Below are 11,627 nucleotides of genomic sequence, written 5' to 3'. Positions count from 1 at the left end.
TACCTCAAATGGGGAAGTCAAAATCTCAAAAAGAAAATTACTTTTGTTCATTATTTGAATACAATAGAAATTCTATGATTGCCTATTCACATGTCAGAAATATTTCCTTATATGTAGTAAATCATTGTAGACTTGATTTCATGACTTGGATGTATGAGACTGACAGAAATTGATCTTTTTTTTTTTTTTTTCTTTTTTTTTGAGATGGAGTTTCACTTTTGTTACCCAGGCTGGAGTGCAATGGCGTGATCTCGGCTCACCGCAACCTCTGCCTCCTGGGTTCAGGCAATTCTCCTGCCTCAGCCTCCTGAGTAGCTGGGATTACAGGCACGCGCCACCATGCCCAGCTAATTTTTTGTATTTTTAGTAGAGACAGGGTTTCACCATGTTGACCAGGATGGTCTCGATCTCTTGACCTTGTGATCCGCCCGCCTCGGCCTCCCAAAGTGCTGGGATTATAGGCGTGAGCCACCACGCCCGGAAGAAACTGATCTTAATAATCTTTTATCTTGGTAAAACATTTTGGAATTCACAAAACATTTCATATATTATACCTTAATTTAATCCTCACCAGAGCCCTTTGAAAATATCCAAAGCCTGTTTTCTTTAACATTGTTTGTGTGGCATAGATATAAATTCCATGTTTCCAGAAATCCTAGTACTTGCCTTCATGTTTTTGCTATGGTTTGAGGGGAAATTATGAGAAGCATTGTATATCAATTTCTCCATGGGTAATTTGGGTTAATTGCAAGATTCATATAAATAAGCTACTCAAGGTAATTTTGGTCATGAATGTTTATTGAAATGAGAACTGAAGTTTGGATTGTTAGCTCAGCTATGCAGACAGCTTCACTGTGAGCACTGCACCACAGCCGGGCTCTCTCAGTGCAGATCAGAAGGACAGTTCAGTGAACTCAGTAGGGCAGTACTGGCCGTGCCAGCTTGTACAATCCACAGCTTTATGGCCAGGACTGCAGAATCATGGCTTCCACTTCCATCAGGGGAGAAAGTAGCGCAGCTGAGCAGATGAGAAAGCTAGAAAAGAAAAGCTTGGCTATTATCTGAAATTGCACTGGCTTTGACTTGTCCAAAAGCGATTTCCCCTTTCAAAGTCACTTCGTGAGCATTGACTGTACCAGAATAATCAGCATTCTCTGTGGCTGGCCGAAGGGTGAGTCAGGATTCTAAATTCTGGCTGCAGTGCTGGGGAAAATGGAAACACCAGGCAAGGAGTACATCATGATGTCAGCAGTTTCTGAGGGCTGGTCAAAATGCCAGAAAACACACCTGGTTTTACAATGCAATAAATATATCTGAATGTTCCCAAAAAATAAGGCAAAGATTTGTGATCATGCCATCTGCCCTCAAGCAGGTAGATGTTTTGATATGGTGTGCCTAGAACCTAACACACCAACAATTAAAGTGTATCGCTGGTATGCAAGGATGCAAAGAAAATGCTGCTACATGTAAGGTGCAGCAGGCACAAAGCTCCACAAGGTGGGCAGCCCCAAAGGAAACTCCTTCGTCACTTCATCAATGATCCAAATCCAAGTTTCAGAAATTCTTCATCTTTTCCTAAACTTTACAGCACATTGAGAAACAATGACCACCAAAACGTCAACACAAACAATCTCATATAACTGACGAAGGATTGCTATGCAGAACATATTAAGAACTCTTAGGCTGGGCATGGTGGCTCATGCCTGTAATCCCAGCACTTTGAGAGGTCAAGGCGGGCGAATCACTTGAGGTCAGGAGTTTGAGACCAGCCTGGCCAATATGGTGAAACCCTGTCTCTATTAAAAATAAAAAAATTAGTCGGGTGTGATGGTGCATGCCTGTAATCCCACTACTCAGGAGGCTGAAGCAGAAGATTGTTTGAACCCGGGAGGCAGAGATTGCGGTAAGCTGAGATCGCACCATTGCACTCCAGCCTGGGTGACAAAAGTGAGACTCTGTCTCAAAAAAAAAAAAAAAAAAAAAAAAAACTTACAAACTAGTAAGAAAAAGACAAACAACCCAACAGAAAAAATAAGCAAAATAGTCCCTTATCAAAAGAGGAAACTGAATAATCTACAAACATATGAAATCTGGGAAATGGTAATTGAAAAAAATGAGACACCAAATGAAAATTTATGTTTGCACAAAAACCTATACGTAAGGATGGGCACAGTGGCTCACGCCTGTAATCCCAGCACTTTGGGAGGCTGAGGTGGGTGGATCACAAGGTCAAGAGATTGAGACTGCTGGGCACAGTGGCGTGTGCCTGTAGTCCCAGCTACTTGGGAGGCTGAGGCTGGAGGATCACTTGAGTACACGAGTTCCAGGCTGTGGTGTGCTATCCTGATCGGGTGTCTGCACTAAGTTCGGCATCAATATGGTGACCTCCCGGGAGTAGGGGACCACCAGGTTGCCTAAGGAAGGGTGAACTGGCCCAGGTCAGAAATGGAGCAGGTCAAAACTCCCGTGCTGATCAGTAACGGGATCGTGCCTGTGAATAGCCACTGCACTCAAGCCTGGGCAACATAGTGAGATCCTGTCTCTTAAAAAAAAAGAGAGAGAGATTGAGACCATCCTGGCCAAGATGGTGAAACCCCATCTCTATTAAAAATGCAAAAATTAGCTGGGTGTGGTGGCATTCACCTGTAGTCCCAGCTACTCGTGAGGCTGAGGCAGGAGAATTGCTTGAATCCAGGAGGCAGAGGTTACAGTGAGCCGAGATTGTGCCACTGCACTCCAACCTGGCAACAGAGCAAGACTCCGTCTCAAAAAAAAAGAAAAAAGAACCCTATACATAAGCATTAATGGCAGCTTTATTTGCAATGGCCCAAACTTGGAAATAAACATAGCTCCTTCGATGAGTGATGGTTGAACAGACTGTGGTCCATCCATACCATGGAATACCAACAATAAAAGGGATGGATTTTTTTTTTTTTTTGAGATGGAGTCTTGCTCTATCACCCAGGCTGGAGTGCACTGGTGTGATGTTGGCTCACTGCAACCTCTGTCTCTCGGATTCAAGCAATGCTCTTGCCTCAGCCTCCCAAGTAGCTGAGACTATAGGCATGTACCACCATCCCCAGCTAAATTTTGTTATTTTTAGTAGAGACAGGGTTTCACCATGTTGGCCAGGCTGGTCTCGAACTCCTTGCCTCAAATGATCTGCTTGCCTCGGCCTCCCAAAGTGCTGGGATTACAGTTACATACTGCAAGGTTCCCTTTTAGATAAAGTCTCACACTGTTGCCTGGACTAGAGTGCAATGGCACGATCTCAGCTCACTGCGACCTCTGCCTCCTGGGTTCAAGGAATTCTCCTGCCTCAGTCTCCTGAGTAGCTGGGATTACAGGCACCCGCCACCAAACCCAGCTAATTTGTTTGTATTTTTAGTAGAGATGGGGTTTCACCCTGTTGGCCAGGTTGGTCTCGAACTCCTGACCTCATGATTTGCCCACCTCGGCCTCCCATAGTGCTGGGATTGGAGGCGTGAGCCACTGTGCCCGGCCTGCATGGTTCCTTTTATACAACATTTTGTTTAATTTTTTTTTCTTTTTAAGTTTCCACATATAACACTGAATACAACATTTTTTAAAAGATAACATCTTTTTTTTTTTTTTTTGAGACAGAGTCTCACTCTGTCACCCAGGCTGGAGTGCAGTGGCATGATTTCAGCTCACTGCAACCTCCACCTCCTGGGTTCAAGCAATTCTCCTGCCTCACTTAGCCTCCCAAGTAGCTGGGATTACAGGTGCCAGCCGCCATGCCCGGCTAATTTTTTGTATTTTTTTTTTTTTTTTTTTAGTAGAGACGAGGTGTCACTACGTTGGCCAGGCTGGTTTCAAACTCCTGACCTCAAGTGATCTGCCTGCCTCAGCCTCCCAAATTGCTAGGATTGTACAGGCATGAGCCACCACACCCAGCCTGAAAGGATAAAATCTTGCAAATAAAGAACAGAGATTAAAAAGGAGGAGGAGGCCGGCCGGTGGCTCACACCTGTAATCCCAGTACTTCAGGAGGTGGAGGCAGGCTGATCTATTGAGGCCAGGAGTTCCAGAACAGCCTGGCCAGCAAGGTAAAACCTGTCTTTACTAAAAATACAAAAAATAGCCAGGAGTGGTGGCGCATACCTGTAGTCCCAGCTACTTGGGAGATTGAGGCGCAATAATCGCTTGAACCCAGAAGCGGAGGTTGCAGTGAGCTGAGATTTCGCATAACAGGAAGATCCCTGTGTTTTAACCGTTCTGTATCTTGAGTGTGGAAGTGGATACATGGACCTACATATGACATAAACTTATATATAATTCAATACACTCACATACACATAAAATGAGTACAAGTAAAACTGGGGGAACCTGTACAAAATCTGTGGACTGTGTCAATTTCAATATCCTGGTTGTGACTATACTTTTGCAAAGTATTATCATTAGTAGGATCTGGCTTAAGGGTATGCAGGGTTTCTCTGTATTATTTCTTCCAACTACATATGAAATCTACAGTTATCTGAATAATTTTTTTTTTTTTTGAGGTGAAATCTCACTCTATCACCCAGGCTGGAGTGAAGTGGTGCGGGTCTTGGCTTAGTGCAACCTCTGCTGACTGGGTTCAAGTGATTCTCCTGCCTAAGCCTTCCGAGTAGCTGAGATTACAGGTGTCTGCCACCGCGCCCACCTAATTTTTGTATTTTTAGTAGAGACGGGGTTTCACCATCTTGGCTAGGCTGGTCTTGAACTCCTGACCTCGTGATCCACCCACCTTGGCTTCCCAAAGTGCTGGGATTATGGGATTACAGGTGTGAGCAGATTGTCTTTTTTTTTTTTGAAACGGAGTCTTGCTTTGTTGCCCAGGCTGGAGTGCAGTGGCTCAATCTCAGCTCACTGCAACCTCTGCCTCCCAGGTTCATGTGATTCTCCTGTTTCAGCCTCCTGAGTAGCTGAAATTACAGGCACACACCACACGCCCAGCTAATTTTTTTGTATTTTTAGTAGGGACAGGGTTTCAGATTCTCCTTTCTCAGCCTCCCAAGTAGCTGAGATTACAGGCGCACATCACACACCCAGCTAATTTTTTTGTATTTTTAGTAGAGACGCGGTTTCACCATGTTAGCCAGATGGTCTTGATCCCTCATGATCTGTCCGCCTCAGCCTCCCAAAGTGCTGGGATTACAGGCATAAGCCACTGCACCCAGCCTGAATAAAAATTTAAATAAAAGAGACACCGGCGCTGCCACATCTCGGCTACCCCTGGCTGGGCGGCCCTGTGAAGCAGCTCCTAAAATAAAAATAAAATAAAAAAAAGAGACACCATGTTTCACCCATGAGATTGGCAAATAAATTTTAAAATCTCACAGTAGAGAGTTTTGGCAAGATGTAAGAAACATGAAGCCTTCTTCCACTGCTGCTGAGAGTATAATTAGCTATGGCCACTTTTGAGAGTAACATGACAAGCAGCCAGTGAAATTTAAAACATCACCCTTCATTGCTCAACATTCACCTTCTGGGGCATATATACCCTAAAGAAATTATTCTGCAGCAGCCTAAAAAAATTTGCAATTTATGTGTAAGGGTTTATGACAGCAAAGGAGTGAAAATAATGTAAATAACCTCTAATAGATGAATGGACAAATAAAACAGTTTACAAAGCAGTAAAAATTAGTGAACTAGATGAGAATGAACACATGAACACACACACACACACACCCCAAATTTAAGAAGAAAGTTACGGATTGATATTTATTTATTCAACAAATATTTGGGTGCTTACCATGTGTTAGGTAGGAGCTGTTAGTACAGCAGAAAACAGACAAAGCAAGACAAAGTCTCTGCTTCACACATTTTACATTCTTTTTTTTTTTTTTAGAGATGGGGTTTCTCCATGTTGGCCAGGCCAGTCTCGAACTCCTGACCTCAGGTAATCCGCCCACCTCAGCCTCCCAAAGTGCTGGGATTACAGGCGTGAGCCACCACGCCCAGCCACATTTTACATTCTTGTAAGAGAACACAAATAAGCAAATAGACATGATACTATTTATATAAAAATGTTAAGGGTACATGTATGGTTTGGGAGGTATAGCACATATACACACACATATATTAATGTATACATACATTTTTTTAACTGCCCCTTGCAGAGCAGGGCTACCCTAAAAGCAGTGTGCCTAGGGTAGCCACACTTTTTAAAAAATAATATTTAAAAATGGACCAGGAGGATATACATGATTTTTTTTTTTGAGACTGGGTCTTGCTATGTTGCTTAGGCTGCTCTTAAACTCCTGAGTTCAAGGGTCCTTCCACCTCAGCCTTCCGAATAGCTGGGACTATAGGCACATACCACCGTGCCCAGTTTATATAATTTTTATAATATTGGGAGGAAGGAAAATAAGTGGGACTTGGGGTGAGGGTGGTTGAAGGGATATTTTAATTATCTAAAAGTCATTCTTTGGCCAAGTATAAACACAAACGTTTTCTTTTGTAGTTACAATTAATAATTGAAAGATTCTTTATAGTATAAAGATTTGGAGTCTAAGTTAATGTTTCATAAATTGAAGTCTGAGTACATTTCTCTCTTTTTTTTTAACCAGTGTCATGTGATACTAGCGCATTTCTCAAGATAGAAAAACACTGAAGTATTTATTGATTCATCCTTGCCAAGTTCATGAGTGACTAATTTATAAACTAGATTGATCATTTGTGTTAATTTCCAAAGAAAGGGGCTACAGACTCAATGAACAAATGGATAATACAAAACCTGGGCTCTCCTTTTCTTACCAGCACTGCAATTAATTGGATTAATCAGGCATTAAGCCCTTTATGAGATGTGGCTGGCACCTAGTTTAGATCATGTTCAAAACATCTGCCCTTTTTGGGATTTGTAGGAACTCGTGCAACTCTGTAAGTCTCCTTTTCTCATTTAAAATGAATGGATTAGACTAAATATCTGAGATGAGACTAAATACTCTTCTGGATCTTAGATTCTAATTCACCCGTTTATATAGTAGTTCTTTTTCAATTTAATCTTTACAAATTAGTTCTTCTTCTTCTTCTTTTTGAGATGGAGTCTTGCTCTTATCGCCCAGGCTGGAGTGTAATGGCGTGATCTCAGCTCACTGCAACTTCCCTCTCTGATTCTCCTGCCTCAGTCTCCCAAGTAGCTGGAATTACAGGCACCCACCACCATGCCTGACTAATTTTTGTATTTTTAGTAGAGATGGGGTTTCACCATGTTGGCCAGACTGATCTCAAACTCTAGCCAGATGGCTAGAAAGTACTAGAATCAAGATTTCAAGAGTCTGGCTCTAAATCCTCTGCAGAGGTTTTTTTTAAATGCTAAATAAGGCTGGGCACAGTGGCTCACACCCGTAATCCCAGCACTTTGGGAGGCTGAGGTGGGCAGATCACCTGAGGACAGGAGTTTAAGACCAGCCTGGCCAACATGGTGAAACCCTGTCTCTACTTAAAATACAAAAATTATGGCAGGGTGCAGTGGCTCACGCCTGTAATCCCAGCACTTTGGGAGGCTGAGGCAGGCAGATCATAAGGTCAGGAGTTCAAGACCAGCCTGGTCAAAATAGTGAAACCCATCTCTACTAAAAATACAGAAAATTACATGGTGAAAACCTGTCTCTCCTAAAAATATTAAAGTTAGCTGGGCATGGTGGCATGTGCCTGTAATCCCAGCTACTCGGGAGGCTAAGGCAGGAGAATCAATTGAACCAAGGAGTTGGAGGTTGCATGAGCTGAGATGGCACCATTGCACTCCAGCCTGGTGACAGAGAGAGACTCTTGTCTCAAAAAAAAAAAAAAAAAATTAGTCAGGTGTGGTGGCAGGCACCCGTAATCCCAGCTACTCCAGAGGCTGAGGCAGGAGAATCGCTTGAACCTCGAGCGGAGGTTGCAATGAGCTGAGATTGCACCATTGCACTCCAGCCAGGGCAACAGAGCGAGACTATGTTTCAAAAATAAATCAATACATAAAATAAACCACATAAAAAAACGATGTTGACCAGGCTGGTCTCAAAACTCCTGAGTTTAAGCAATCCACCTGTCCCAGCCTCTCTAAGTGTTGGAATTACAGGTGTGAGCCACTGCACCTGGCCAGCTATTTTTCTTTTAAGGAAAAAAAGAGGCTGCTGTGCTTATGGAGTAGCCATTCCTTATTCCTTTACTTTATTAAAAAAAAAAAAAAAAGAAAGAAAGAAAAAAAGGATGGGTGGTTTTACTTTGAAACTTTCAAAACTATTCGCAAATACCGTTTTTCTCTAACTAGTTAGTTTGCAGTAGAGAGTTTCAATTCAAGGTCAGAGGAGGAAGCCAAATAATGAAATGCTCACTAAATGATTTCTCAGTGTTTCATATCTTCTTTATCATCAGTTAGCATTCCCTACACCATTACTTTAGGGAGTCAATGGAATTTTATAGGATTAGGTCTTGGTAAGACTGGGAGGCCAGTAGCACTGTTCAAGCACATGGGCTGTCTGTGTTTGAAGCCTGACACTTTCTGACCTTGAGCAGATTACTTGAAGTCTCTCAACCTGTTTCCTCATGGGGATAACAAAAGTACTTCAAGGGAGTTTGTGAAAACTTATAAAGAGGTTAAAAACAGCCAGTTGCAGTGGCCCACGCCTGTAATCCCAGCACTTTGGGAGGCCGAGATGGGCAGATGACCTGAGGTTGGGAGTTCAAGACCAGCCTGACCAACATGGAGAAACCTCATCTCTACTGAAAATACAAAATTAGCCAGGTGTGGTGGCACATGCCTGTAATCCCAGCTACTGGAGAGGCTGAACCAGGAGAACTGCCTGAACATGGGAGGCGGAGGGTTGCAGTGAGCCAAGATCACACCATTGCACTCCAGCCTGGGCAACAAGAGCGAAACTCTGTCTCAAAAAACAAAAATTTAATAAAAAGAGGTTAAAAACATTGCCTGGCATATAGTAAGCACCCAATAAATAAGAATAAGAAATAATATTTGAATAGTAATTACTTTATGCCGGGAACTACTATAAGAGCTGTATATATATTAACAATTAGCTATTACTAGTATTACTAATTCCTAGTTCAGGATTTAGCTTAGCAAATTTTCTGCTTCAGAAGCAAATATGAGAGGTGAAAATATCAACTTATTCTCCTCAGTCTGAGTTACATACTTTCCAAATAAAGTCATAGAGCACCATTTCCTTGCTGTCAGGGAAAACAAGACATGGGTTTACATGATATCACCTATCCCCTCAATTTAACAGCAGAATCTAAGGCATGTACTCTGCAGTTGGGCATTTTAGAAGAAATTAAGAGTTGGCAGGTATTGCTGCTCAACTGGTACCCATTTTAGGAATGATGCTGAATCATAGCATTTTAGCCGGTCTTCTCTCAGGACACTTAATACTTTCTATGACCCTTGTTATCCTGCAAGTTCTGCAAGGGCACTCTCTGTGTCTTAACTAGTCACCTTTGTAACCCCTGCAATGCTGAGCATGAGACTGAACACTGGAGGAGAGGAGGGGAATAAAACATCTCCAGGGAAGGGGAATGTAATGGGAGCCTCTTGAAGTCCCACTGGCAGCTTATCTTTTGAGTGAGCTGAATTTTTCCTATTTTCACACATCTCTAGTAAGACAGGTGTACCAAAGGGCATATCCAGGCAATAGAAGCCATTGTAGTTAAATTCCACCATACACCTTTCCTGGAGATAGTTATGGTGCCTCACGATCAGCCTGGCTCTATTAATAATAGTCATTACAGGAAGCTGCATGCCAGGTAGAAAGAGCCATTAGCTATTACTACTCCAGTGCCAAGAAGTAAAGACCACATTATACTTCCATTTCTCCTCCTTAAGTCTTTTAAAACCTATAGAACATTATGTCCAGTATCTCTATTTCTCACATTCACTTTCATTTTCTATAGCTGTAAAAAAATTTTTTTTTGGTTTTTTTTTTTTGCTTGCCTACATGCAGAAAAATAATTTTAATATTAGGAATATTCAATTCCTGCATCTGTAAGGAATAGCAAATATTTTATACAGCACTATGGTTGGAATGGTGGAAAGTCAGAAAATATTAATTTTTGGCTTCTATGGTAATTTTAACTTGTCCTCTTGGTGTGGTGTGGACGCACCCAGGTTGGACTTCACACACAGCCTCTTGCATTATGTTGACTCATTGTTAGAGCTCAGAAGTCACTACCTAAGTGTCTGATTGCTACACTGTACTTTACCTCAAGATACTATAAAGATTAATCAGACTACAGAGGGGAAATCTATAAAGCTGAGTAAGCTTCTTGGTAATAAAACTATATAAATACAAAATACTGTTTTATTATTGGCAATTAATATATTGTGTTTTAGCACAATACATAAGCTGCCAGGCATTTGTTCAATCTGATTGGAAATGGGGACTTTTTATACTGAATCTAAAAACATTTTTACTTTAGATTGCTTTGATTAAAAAATTTTACCTTAGGTTGCTTTTATTAAAAAAATCTTAGGCCGGGCATGGTGGCTCACACCTGTAATCCAAGCACTTTGGAGGCCAAGGTGGGCGGATCACCTGAGGTCGGGAGTTCAAGATCAGCCTGACCAACGTGGTGAAAACCCGTCTTAAAAAATAATAAATATAAAAATGAAAATAATTTAAAAATGTTTAAGGCTGGGAAAGGTGGCTCACACCTGCAGTCCCAGAACTTTGGGAGGCTAAGTCAGCTGGACCGCTTGAGGCCAGGACTTCAAGACCAGCCTGGCCAATATGGTGAAACCCCATCTATACTAAAAATACAAAAATTAGCTAGGCATGGTGGTGGGTGCCTGTAGTTCCAGGAAGCTGAGGCAGAATTGGTTGAACCCAGGAGGCAGAGGTTGTAGTGAGCTGAGATGGCACCACTACACTCCAGTCGAAGTAACAGAGGGAGACACTGTCTCAAAAAATAATAATAATAAATAAATTTTAAAAGTTGGGCTGGGTGCTCGCTTCGGTAGCACTTATACTAAAATTGGAACGATACAGAGAAGATTAGCATGGCCCCTGCGCAAGGATGGCACGCAAATTCGTGAAGTGTTCCATAAAAAAAAAAAAAAAGTTGGGCTGGGCACAGTGGTTCACGCCTGTAATCCCAACACTTTGGGAGGCCGAAGTGGGCCGATCACCTGAGGCCGGGAATTCGAGACCAGCCTAACCAACATGGAGAAACTCTACTACTCTACTAAAAATACAAAGTTAGCTGGGCGTGGTGGCCCATGCCTGTAATCCCAGCTACTCGGGAGGGGGGGAGGTTGAGGCAGGAAAATAGCTTGAACGTGGGAGGCAGAGGTTGCGGTGAGCCAAGATCGTGCCATTGCACTCCAGCCTGGGCAACAGAGTGTGACTCCGTCTCAAAAAGAAAAAAAAAGTTTAAAATATCATTGGCCCTTTAAGTTATACCTTCATTCTTTGATAACTGCTATATTGAACACAATCTGCTAACTGCTTTATCATGATTAAGTAATTACTAGTGATTTGAACCCAGGTTTAATGCCTGACTCTCATCACGTGCTCTGCCTTCTCACGGCCATGATTTCAAAAATCATAACACTGGGATCCAGGAGCGGCGGCTCATGCCTGTAATCCCAGCGACGGAGCGAGACCCCACTCTTAAAAAGAAAAAGA

General features: G+C 42.3%; 1 non-coding gene across 1 annotated transcript; it reads left to right on the top strand.

Moving 5' to 3' along the window:
- Nucleotides 1-10,944: 10,944 nt before the first annotated feature.
- LOC135268919 (U6 spliceosomal RNA) lies at nucleotides 10,945-11,051 on the top strand. Its single transcript, XR_010337259.1, has one exon. It is a non-coding gene; the product is annotated as a U6 spliceosomal RNA (small nuclear RNA).
- The last annotated feature ends 576 nt before the right edge of the window (nucleotides 11,052-11,627 follow it).

This window comes from Aotus nancymaae, unplaced genomic scaffold (assembly GCF_030222135.1).
Source record: "Aotus nancymaae isolate 86718 unplaced genomic scaffold, 86718_ANA_hifiasm-v0.15.2.pri h1tg000046l, whole genome shotgun sequence".
Lineage (NCBI taxonomy): Eukaryota > Metazoa > Chordata > Mammalia > Primates > Aotidae > Aotus > Aotus nancymaae.
The sequence above is the reverse complement of the archived record's forward strand: the minus strand, read 5'-3'. Positions and strand labels throughout refer to the sequence as shown.